The sequence below is a fragment of the Ixodes scapularis genome, unplaced genomic scaffold, assembly GCF_016920785.2.
Source record: "Ixodes scapularis isolate PalLabHiFi unplaced genomic scaffold, ASM1692078v2 PGA_scaffold5__190_contigs__length_132052651, whole genome shotgun sequence".
In the NCBI taxonomy this organism is placed as follows: domain Eukaryota; kingdom Metazoa; phylum Arthropoda; class Arachnida; order Ixodida; family Ixodidae; genus Ixodes; species Ixodes scapularis.
In genome coordinates this window covers 117879818-117890707 of record NW_024609880.1, presented here as the reverse complement: position 1 = coordinate 117890707, position 10890 = coordinate 117879818, and positions in this window count along the sequence as shown.

Here is a 10890-nt window from a genome sequence, read left to right as displayed (position 1 = left end):
AGATCGCGCAGCCCCAGAATCCACTTCCATTTTCACATTCTCTCCGCCAATCTCGACCTCAACTACGTACTTCGGTACAGCGCTTGCTACTTGGCCAATGCTGAATAGGCTGTCGTACTCGGTTCCTGTGTCACCCGTAGTCTGAGCAAGCTGATCCTGTGCTTGCGTCTTATTTGCTTTGCACGCTCTTTCTATGTGTCCTTTTCCTGAACACTTGAAGCACTTTGCATTTTCGAACCTGCACCGCACAGCTGCGTGGTTGCCTAAACACCGAAAGCAACGCCGCTCGCCTTGCTCCCAGGTCCCCGCGACCCGTTGGCTTCCGTGGTTTCCCGCGTTCGGCACTTTAGCTCGCGAGCCTACTTGCGCGGTCATTTCTAGCTGAGCTTCCGCTTCTCGTCGTCTTTCGCTTATAGCTTGGGGCTGCTTAGCTGTAGTCTCTGCCGTGACTGCGAGATCGTACGCTGCTTTGAAAGTCAGTTTATTTTCTGCCAGGAGCCATTGTTGTGCGACTCCGTCGGCTATTCCGAAAACCAGCCGGTCGCGCAGCATTTCAGTAAGCGGAAACTTGTCCCCGCCGAACCCACAGTTTCCAGCTAACCTTCACAAAGCAGTGACGTAGTCGGCCACAGACTCGCCAAATTCCTGGTCCCGTTTCGAAAACGCGTACCTCGAATACAGCTCGGACGGCTTTGGCTGAATGTGGTTTTCTACAGTGTCGAGGAGGACCTGGTATTCCACGTTCAGCGGGCGTAGGGGCTTGACGAACGTCGATATCAGGGAGTACGCTTCCTGCCAGCAGCAACTCAGCAGCACCGCCCTCTTGTCCACGGCCTCCAACACCTTGTTGACGGCACAGTACAGTTCGATGCGCTCGACGTATTCTTCCCATGTCGAATTTCCATGAACGTCAAACTCCGAAATGCGGCCACCCAACGCCATCACGCCTGTTTCCAGCGGCCCGCACGGGCCAGACCGTGCCTCGTCGCCAATGTAGTGACCAAGCTGAGACAGCTGCTCCAACAACAAGAAGATTTATTGAAGCGATAGCGCGGCTTAAATAGTTCAGCGCCGATGCTTATCGACGCTTACAAAAGAGAAGGAAAGAGAAGGAAAGGCGCACGCTCGCCTGCCCGTCCTGCACGTCACCGCACGACGTCACTTGGCACGATATCACATCGCCGGCTTGTCGCTGGTCCTGCGCGTCACCGCACGACGTCACTTGGCACGATATCACAAAAGTTTTTAGGCTATAGTGGAGATACAGAAGAGCAGGTCTCAGTTAAGAAGAAAGTTCAGGCCACAGAAAGAGACTGGTGGCAAGACAGAATGCAGACAAAAACGGCTCTGGAAAGCTGTAGATTAAACAAAACAGTTATTGCCAAAGAAAGAATTTATGACAATTCTAGGGGAAGCTCATTGTTGTTTGAGACGAGGACGGGTGTTCTACGAACCAGAACATACAGAGCGAAGTACCAGGAAATGGATACAGTGTGCACTGCTTGTGGAGAGGAGAACAAGACGGCTGAGCACTTGATACTCTACTGTAAAGGGCTTCACCCTATGCCTACCGAAGACAACATAGATTTAATAAAGTCATTGGGTTTTAGAGACAGCGAAGGGAGAGTGGATTTCAAGACTGTAGAGATTACCAAGCAAACATTGTGGATTTCAAGACTGTAGAGATTACCAACCAAAGATTAAGTGAATGGTGGCAGAAAGTGAGAGAAAACTAGGTATTTCCTAATTAACTGATTAACTGATGGCAAGGGGGTTTTATAGCCTCACTTTCTTTGCAGTGCGGAGTGAATATAGATTTCACATTTAAATATTCTAAGCTTAAACGGTAAAACAAAATGGCTCGGTTGCGTAAGCTACCGCCTGATCCAAAGGGCTCACCCGGATTCATCCATCCATCCATCCAGGAAGTATTGACTACGTGCTAATTTCCAGTGCACTTGGACGTAAACTACAGAGCATGCAGATAGACGAAGATGGAACATTCAGTTTAGGCAGTTATCATAACCGTCTGAGGGTGGACTTTTCGTCTTCAACATGGAAGCGGCCACAAAAGGAACAATACAAGACTGTCGTACTTGTGTTACCTGTGAGCGCCATAGAAATCGTGGTGAAGGAGTTTGAAGCCAGCACAAGACGGGCTTCAGCGACGAACTATGAGGAGTTTATCAGGGAACTCAAACATCTAATTAAAGTACACTCCTTCCGGAGACGGTCAGGAGGCGGATTTCGGCGCAGTAGCTGGTGGGATCCGGAGGCGAAAGTAGCGCGAGAAGTGAGAAGGCAAGCCAACCAGGCTCTTTGACGCGCTGTCAAGGGAGGAAACAGCGTAGAAGTGAAGCTGGCCTGGAACGAGTTCCTTACTTTAAAATTCAAGCTGCAAGTCTTAATACAATACAAGATGACAGAGGCAGACCAGCGAAAAATAAAAGAACTCAGAGATAGCGGTAAAGCAGCAGCCGAAAAATTCAGGCGATATATGAGGTCAATGGACAGTAGGGACCCTGTACCGAACCTTCTTTTATGGACGACACAGGGAACGATGTAGTGAATTTAGCGGGATACTTATCGGAATATATAACATCGATGTTCGAGTCAAGAGACCCAGTGGCAACACCGAGAAAACCAGGATACCTGACCGAATCATGACCGCCAGGATCAAAAGGGCGGTTGGTTGACCCGAAATGGGAAGTAACGACAATGGCACTTGACAGAGCAATCGTCCATATCAAAACTAACACAGCGCGCGAAGAGGATGGAATATCTGTGGCTATTCTTAAATGCATGGGCCACGAGAGTAGAAGACAACTGACATTCATATTTACAAATATAATTTCGGGCAGCTTCATTCCTGACGATTAGGTGTATAATGGAATCGTACTGCAGCTGAAACGAGGAGGAAACATGCGACGACTGCAGGACTGCCGCCATCTGACCGGGACAAGCGTCATCCGCAGAGTGTTCGCGTGTGTGATAAAATAATGGATATGTGCCTGGGCAGAGGGGAATGGAAAACTGACTGAACTTCAGAACGGCTTCCGAAAAGATCACCGACTGGAGGATGACCTCTTTGTTTTAACACAGAACATAGTGATAGCCAGAAAAGTTGACAGGAACTTCGTATGCTGCTTCTTGGATGTTGCTAAGGCATATGACAGCGTGCCACATGGGTCCCTATTCTACTGCCTCAAAATACTAGCATGCCTCACCAGTGGACGGAATTGATACAGCGACTATACGACGGAGGTACTGTTACAGCCGCGTTTGGTTATGTACACTCAACGCGGGTCAATGTAAAAAGGGGACTGAAGCAGCGATGCCCTCTCTCACCTCCACTGTAGATGTTGTACACGGCAGGGATAGAGAGCAAATTAATAACATTCGGTTTAGGGTTTTCATTCCGCCGCATAGAAGATGGATGCGTGACACCCTGGACATTACCGGGTCTCGCATACGCGGATGATCTCGTCCTCATGGCTAAAGACATAAACATGTTGCAGAGGCTAGCAGATATTTGCGTGGAAGCATCGTCCGTGCTGGGTCGGAAGTTTATTGTTCAGAAATCGGCTGTGGTGCAGTTCTCTGGGAACGGCATTGTAAATAATAAGTTACAGCTGCAGATGGAAGACGTTACGATGACTGGGAAGTATAGGTACCTGGTAGTCGCACTAACGAATGGGACCGACTATACTGTGACGAATACCAAATACACCTTAGACAGACAGCCCAGAGAGGGCAAAATATATTACGCCGGCGCATTATGTGGAGCTATAACAGATATTTGATGATCGAGGAATTGTGGAAAGCTGTTTATGTGCCTGGGCTTACGTTTGCCAATGAGATCGTCTGTGCCTCGGCTGACACACGAGCCTGGATAGAACGCAGGCAGAGGGATGTCGGTCGCCAGGCACTCAACTGCCACGGCAACGTGGCGATTGAGGCCATACAAGGAGACATCGGGTGGTCGACGTTTGAGGCACGAGAGGCATCAAGCAGGCTAACCTACCAGGGACGACTCCTACATGTGAACAGGCATCGGTGGGCAAGGCGTGTGTTCGACTACATCAATTTCAACTGCGTGCAGACGCAGTTTACGGAGCGGGTCAACCAACTCCGCAAGAAATATGACTTCTTCACACAGCCAGTCATGGAGGCGACTGCGATTAAGTGGGCAAGTGGGGTGAGGCGACGGGTCAAAGACGTCGGTAGCAAGGGAGGTTTTAGAGGCCCTTGCTATCGACGAAGAAGACGACAAGTGCGTGAGCATCCCTTCAGTTACCTTGAAAGCCAAAGAAAAACTCTTTCTACATACACCCTTCGTGGGTAATTGATACAAATCAGGAGAAAAAATAAGAGAAAATATGAGCAAAAATAAGAGCAATGGGAAAAAAAAGAAAAAGAATGATTGGAAATAAATTAATAGAAGAAGAGGAAGATTTAATAAAACAACAGTTGGTAGTCCAGTGGTCGGTTCGCCATTCTTTTCTGCTGTCATCTCCCTTCCTTTGTTCAGCTGGTTTTACCCAAAAAATAAACGAAGCTGGCCATTCTCCCTTTTACAGCGAAGCTCTTTATGGCTAGGTTCTGGCGGATCGCCTCCGGCGGCAGACCGAGAGTAGACCAACAATGTTCAAACGCAACGATCTATGCCCCACTTTATTCTCCTCTCCATCAACGCCGCCTCTTTCACGAGTTTTGTATAGACCATTCCATTTAGCGCTCTGAGGGCGGCGCCATTTCGTTCGACCGCAGCACCCTCTCCCCACATCCGGGAAGTTCAGCAGGTTTGGCGGGGTAAAACGAGAGAGAGGGCACGCGCCTGATTCCGCTAGCAGAGTACAAACCGGGAGGTTACCGCTCTCCACCTTTGGGCTGTACCGGTGGGCTGTACCGAACATCGAACTCTCGCGCGTGGCTGCCGTTATGAAGTGGTTTCCGTTCTTAGAATATTTATGGCTACTCCAAGATCATAGTAGAGCGCTGTGTTGTTTTATTTCACTAAATGATAAACTAGGGTATCTTTATTCCGTTACTTCAATAGCAGTAGAGTCAGTTGGCAGTACTACCCTGAACCACTGCGTCTGTTGCGTCAGGACTCAGGAGAGCAGGTTTTTATTTATGATTCCAGAGTTCCACTCATTGTCGCTAAAGGCCTACACCAGTACAAACTTTGTATAGTAAAACAGGTACAGCAACCGGATTTGTTCTTCGCCGGAGGACCGGTCACTCTGACACAATTAGTTCATTTCTCTTTTTAATTTGCACCCAGGTAACAGCGCAATTAGACCCGGTTAGTGTTTTTATCTAGCATAGCATTACACGATAACTTGCATATTAAAAGCTGTGCATCTGCACTTGAAATGTCCAAAATGACGCTATTTTAAACCGAATTTGAACGCCAGCCGGATGCTAGATACAGCCCACTCGGCGGAGCAGACGAGACGCGGAGTGAGAGGGGGAGAGCATTTTTTCTCTTTCCGCTTTTCTTAGCGGAACGATCTATAGACCTCTTCCTCTTACTCTCGCCCCCGACCGCCATGTAGGCATATCCGGTATGGGCGATGAAAAAATACTTAAACGTTTCAACCTGGAAATGGTAAAAAAATAGAGGGGAGACAAAACGAGAATGGGTGACGGTTACGATTTACTTCTAAGTGCATTCTATTGGCGTGGCGATGGCAGAACAATGATTTCATTCATACTTGAAGAAACGATATTTCAAGATTGCGGCGCCCTTCTGAAAACGGTCTATACACGTTTGCAAGTCCGGCTTCAGGATGCCGCCATCTTGCTCTGTTGGGGTGCGCTTGGACGAGTCATAATTCGATTTCGAAGCCTTGCTAAGGCGTCGTAATCGGATTATGCCCGCGCCCAAACGCACCCCACTGAGCAAGATGGCGGCGCCCTGAGACCGGACTTCCAAACGTGTATAATCCTCGCCACGCGCGACGTCTCTCTCCCCCTGACATTGCGCAATACCGCGCGCTCTTTGGGCCACCTGCGCAGCGCACTAGAGCCTGCGCCTTGATTGCCGTAGCTGCGCTATAATAAAACGTCATTGTCTCCACCTGAGCGCCGGGTTCGCTGGACTTCCCTCTGCACGGGGTCGAGAGCTCTCAATTTTTCTTTACTGCTGCTCTGTGGAGTGAGCTGTGAAAAGTGAAGAGGCGGAGAGCGTTTGATGAAAAAAAAAGGTAAAAACTAGTCCACTATATTTTCGAAATTGTGTTCCTAACACCAGGCTTTTGGCTTACCGCCCTCGTGTACTTTAGTTTTCTTTTGGCGCACTGAATACTATGCGATTATTAAAATCCCAGTTTATTCCAGCCCGAAATGTGTACCGTCATGTCTTGTTTATATGGACCCCATTAATATGAACACTCCGCTATATGGACACCACTTTCGGGGACAAACTGGGAACATATATGCACATTTGTCTGGTTATTATGGACAACTCACATTATGGACGATTTTTTTGCGGGAAAGGAGATGTTCGTATTAACAAACCATCACTGTATTATAGTCCCTTTAAAATATCGCATTGCGATAGCATTCTTTAACTACAATCCCCCCCCCCCCCCCGAACTCCGCTTTCGTGGACCTTTCTGGCCTCCTCGTGCGCAGGAGTTATAAGCAGTAGACAACTTCAGCTCCCTGTGCTTTTACCCCATTTCGCCGCGCGTATACAGGGCTGCAGTATGTAGCCCCTTCACATTGGCACCCTCCTCGAAGGACCTGACGACTTTGACGTCGTGCTCGACGTCGTCCTAAAAGTCGTCCTGGACGTCGTCGTAAACGTCGTTCTCTAGGTCGTCCTAGCTATCGTCCTTGAGATCACCCTAGAGGTTCTCCTCGAGGTCGTCTGTGACGTCGTCGTTTAGGACGCAGTCGTCGACGTCATCTTTGAGGTCTTCCTAAAGGTCGTCCTAGAGGTCGTCATGGAGGTTGCGTTAGAGTTCTTCTTGGAGGTGGTTCTAGAAGTTTTTGAAGTCGACCTAGACGTTATCCATGAAGTGTCCACTAGGGCGGCCTCAAGGACGACCTGTAGGGCGACCTTTAAGAAAAATATTAAATTATTAAAATAGTTTATTTTTTTTATTTTTTAGATATAGTCTCGTCATCCTTGGCGTAGACAATTATATCTTAAGTTTAATGTACAGAGTGTCATAAAATGAAATTTGCAGGGTTTCTTTTAGGACAAAAATAAACTAGGCATCGCCGAACGCTCATTCTTCGTGTCGCCCACCGTGAGATGAAGTGGTGGCCCGAGGAGTTGCTGGCTGGCGAGTGACGGGCTCCACCCCAGCCAATAGGGGGTCAGGCGGATGTCAGAGACCCTGAGGCATGTTATCCACTTCCACCTCAGGGTTCTGGCGACCGGAGAGTTACACCAGCTACTTGGGGCTATCCACAGGAACGCCATGTTATGGCTCAGATCCGTGTGAAGACGTTTGCCCTGGTCGCGGCCTCCTTGCCGTCTTCGGCTGGGTCCCTGGCCCCTGGGCCGACCATTGGGACGAGTCGAGTGCCTCCTTCACCGGTCGTGCCAGCTCAATATAATGGAGGATCCGATTCGGACACCATCGCGCGGTATTCGACGACAGCGGAAAACCTGGCGCGTTACCGAATGTTCGCGATGAACGCTTCGTCACCATCTCTCCTCGGGGCATACACCGTCCAGCCCGTTGTTGGCGATCAGGCGCGGCTGGGGCTGACTCGTCCTGGATCCACTGACCGGCCTCCTCCAAGCCATGTGTATCAGCAGGACCCAGCGCAAGGCAACGCCCACCGACCGCCCACCTGTGCCGCCGAAGCCAACCCCTTCACCTAATCTCCGCATAAACTTACCACGGTGTCTTCGGACCACCCACCTGTGCCTCCGAAGCCAGACGTCGCACCGGATACACTACTTCAATCCAACACAACGCCCACTGACCTTCACCCTGTGCCTCCTAAGCCGAGTACCTCATGGGATCCACCACCTCAACGCGACAGCCCTCGCCGATCTCACCGAATTCGGCAGGACAAGTCGCACAAGTTCGCTCGGTGACAATATGGTGGCCAGATTTTTACCCTTCGCCATCGCAGCTTTCTTCGTGTGCGGAAACTTATAGACAAGAAATTAAGGTATGTTTCACTTTTTTTTTTTTTTCACAGGGACTGCATTGATCAGAATGTGATACCAGAGGGACTAGCCCTCTCTAATTAACCGTCGTTTAATTTTAGAAATTCAGATAATACCAAGAACTGGGACACCACTTTCGAGGCCACTGATTCTGATTCTGATAAAGGAGAGCCTAACTGTAATCAAACATCTTGACCTTGAACTAAAACTGTCGTTGCCGAACTAACCGAGGAGGAGACTAGTGATATTACCGTATTTGCAGATAAAAAGCTTGATAAGTTGCAGATGGATTAGGCAAAAAAAAGCGCACCGTGATGGCCTTTTCCTGTCAAAGGTTAACAACGATAATATATTGCCTCCTCTGAACAGTCTGTCACATGCGACTAGCAGTCCTATTGAAACAGGTGATCGTGCAGTAATTAACCCGTCTGACATTCCTCTGACCTCTACGGAGTGTTCAGTTTTATCTAGAGGCTTAAGTTTCGTACCTACCCTATATGCAGCTAAAGAATTTGAACTTTTAGATGATCTACAGCAGTTCTACCGGCGGTTACACCTTCAATCGTATTTTAATGGAAAAGAAGGATGCAATGAAACCAAGGGTCTTGATAGCACAACACCAAATTTCAAGTTGAAGTCACACTGGACCCTAGACTCAAGCAAGATCAGCGTGTACATAGATAATTATGTGCAAGCTGTACGGAATGATATTGTTGATTCGCTTGCTAAAGCAACCACGCAGAGAGGTAATTTGTCTAGACGAGAACAACAGGTCCTTAATAATTTGAAGTCTAGGGAGGACGTCATTATTCGTCCTGCGAATAAGTGTGGTGCTGTTGTAATTATAAACAGGGCCGACTACATGCGGAAGGCATTGACCCAGCTTGAAAATCCAAATTTATTATCTACGTCTACCTGACGACCCTTTCCTGCGGTTTAGTAATATAATTAACAGAACACTCCAAGATCTGCGTAATTCGAATAAAATTACCGGCGATCAATATAATTACCCTAAGTCAAAAAACGCTCATCCAGGTGTCTTCTATATGCTCATCAAGGTTCACAAGCCCAACAATCCAGGGAGGCCCATTATATAAGGCAGAGGCACACCAACCGAACGAATTTCAGAATTTGTAGGCCACGCGATTAAACATATACCCTCCCTACAAAATTTTACGTAAAGGATACCACACACTTTCTTAATCTTATCGGCAATATGAACGGATCCGGCTTAATATCACAGGAGAGCATTCTAGTTACTATCGATGTGAGTTCTTTGTACACTACTATCCCACATAATGAGGGACTGGCAGCCGTGGATGAATTCCTCTCTCTCTGCTCTTCGTCTCTCGCAGACAGTAGCAGTATTCTTCGCTTATTGGAATTAATTTTATGCTGCAATAACCTTATGTTTGATGATGATCCTTATTTGAAAATTCAAGGCGCGGCCATGGGGTCGAGAATGCCCCCAAATTACGCTAATATGTTTTATGGACAAGTTGAAGAGACCTTTGCGTGGACTTACGCCAAGATTCCCGCCATATATCTTCGGTATATTGGCAATATATTTATCATTTGGAAGGACACTGGACATGCACTTCTCTCTTTTTTAAGTTACCTCGACGATTGTCACCGTACAATTATATTTACCTGTAATTACTCAGCAGACTCTATGAACTTTCTCGACGTTAACGTTAAAAAGATGGGAAGCCATTTGGTAACGGAGTTGTACAGAAACCCTACAGGAGAAACGTCAGGTTCTACGCTATGATAGATACAACCCAAAATGTAAAAAAAATAATATACCTTACAGCCAATTCCTTCGGTTGCGTAGAGTTTGTTCTGAAGAATCGAACTTTAAGGAAAACGTAACGTCCTTGAAGAACACACTATTAAAAAAAATAAAAATATCTTGCATCTATTCTCGAGAACGCCATAAGAAAGTCATCCGCTCTGGAACGTAGCACACTTCTTAAATCCGCACGACAGCTTCACTCCAACGAAACAAACAAGAGTGTCGTTGGTTATAAACTACTATTCGAACCTATCAAGTCTGAATTCCATATTGAAATGCCATTTAAACATCCTACATGCTGACGATAAACTTTAAACAAAAATATTTCCCGAATCACCATTTGTCACATTCCGTAAGCATCGGAATCTTGGGAGGATGTTATGTCCCTCGTATATAAAAAAAACCCAATTCATGCGGCGGTTGTGGTCCTCGCCTCAGCACTCCTTGCCAACTTTGCCCGTTCGTTTTGATCACTGATAAAATTTCGAGTTACGCATCAGATTTCTACGTATATATTAAACAGCATATCGACTGCAAAACCCCTGACGTGATATATATCATTAACTGCAAGCTGTGTAAGAAGCAATACGTAGGAGAAACTAAAAATTCTATGAAAGAGCAAATTTATGGACCTAAGTCTGACATTGTAATTAAGGGACAAACAGCCGTCGCTAAAAACACTTTAACTCCGACGACCACGACATCCATACGCATCTGAAAATTATCATCGTGAAAAGCAGTTTCAAAAATGAAATTACGCGCAAAAATCAAGTCCTTTTATATATCTAAATTTAAAACCCTAACCCCGCTTGGTATGAACATTTCAAAAGGAAACTTATATAGGCTGCTGTAGGTTTTTAGTTTTTAGTAAACTACAAGCAAACCACCTCCCCCATCACAAAGGAGAGCGGGGGAGAGCTAGAAACATTGGGATGTGGGGACGTCGCCCGCT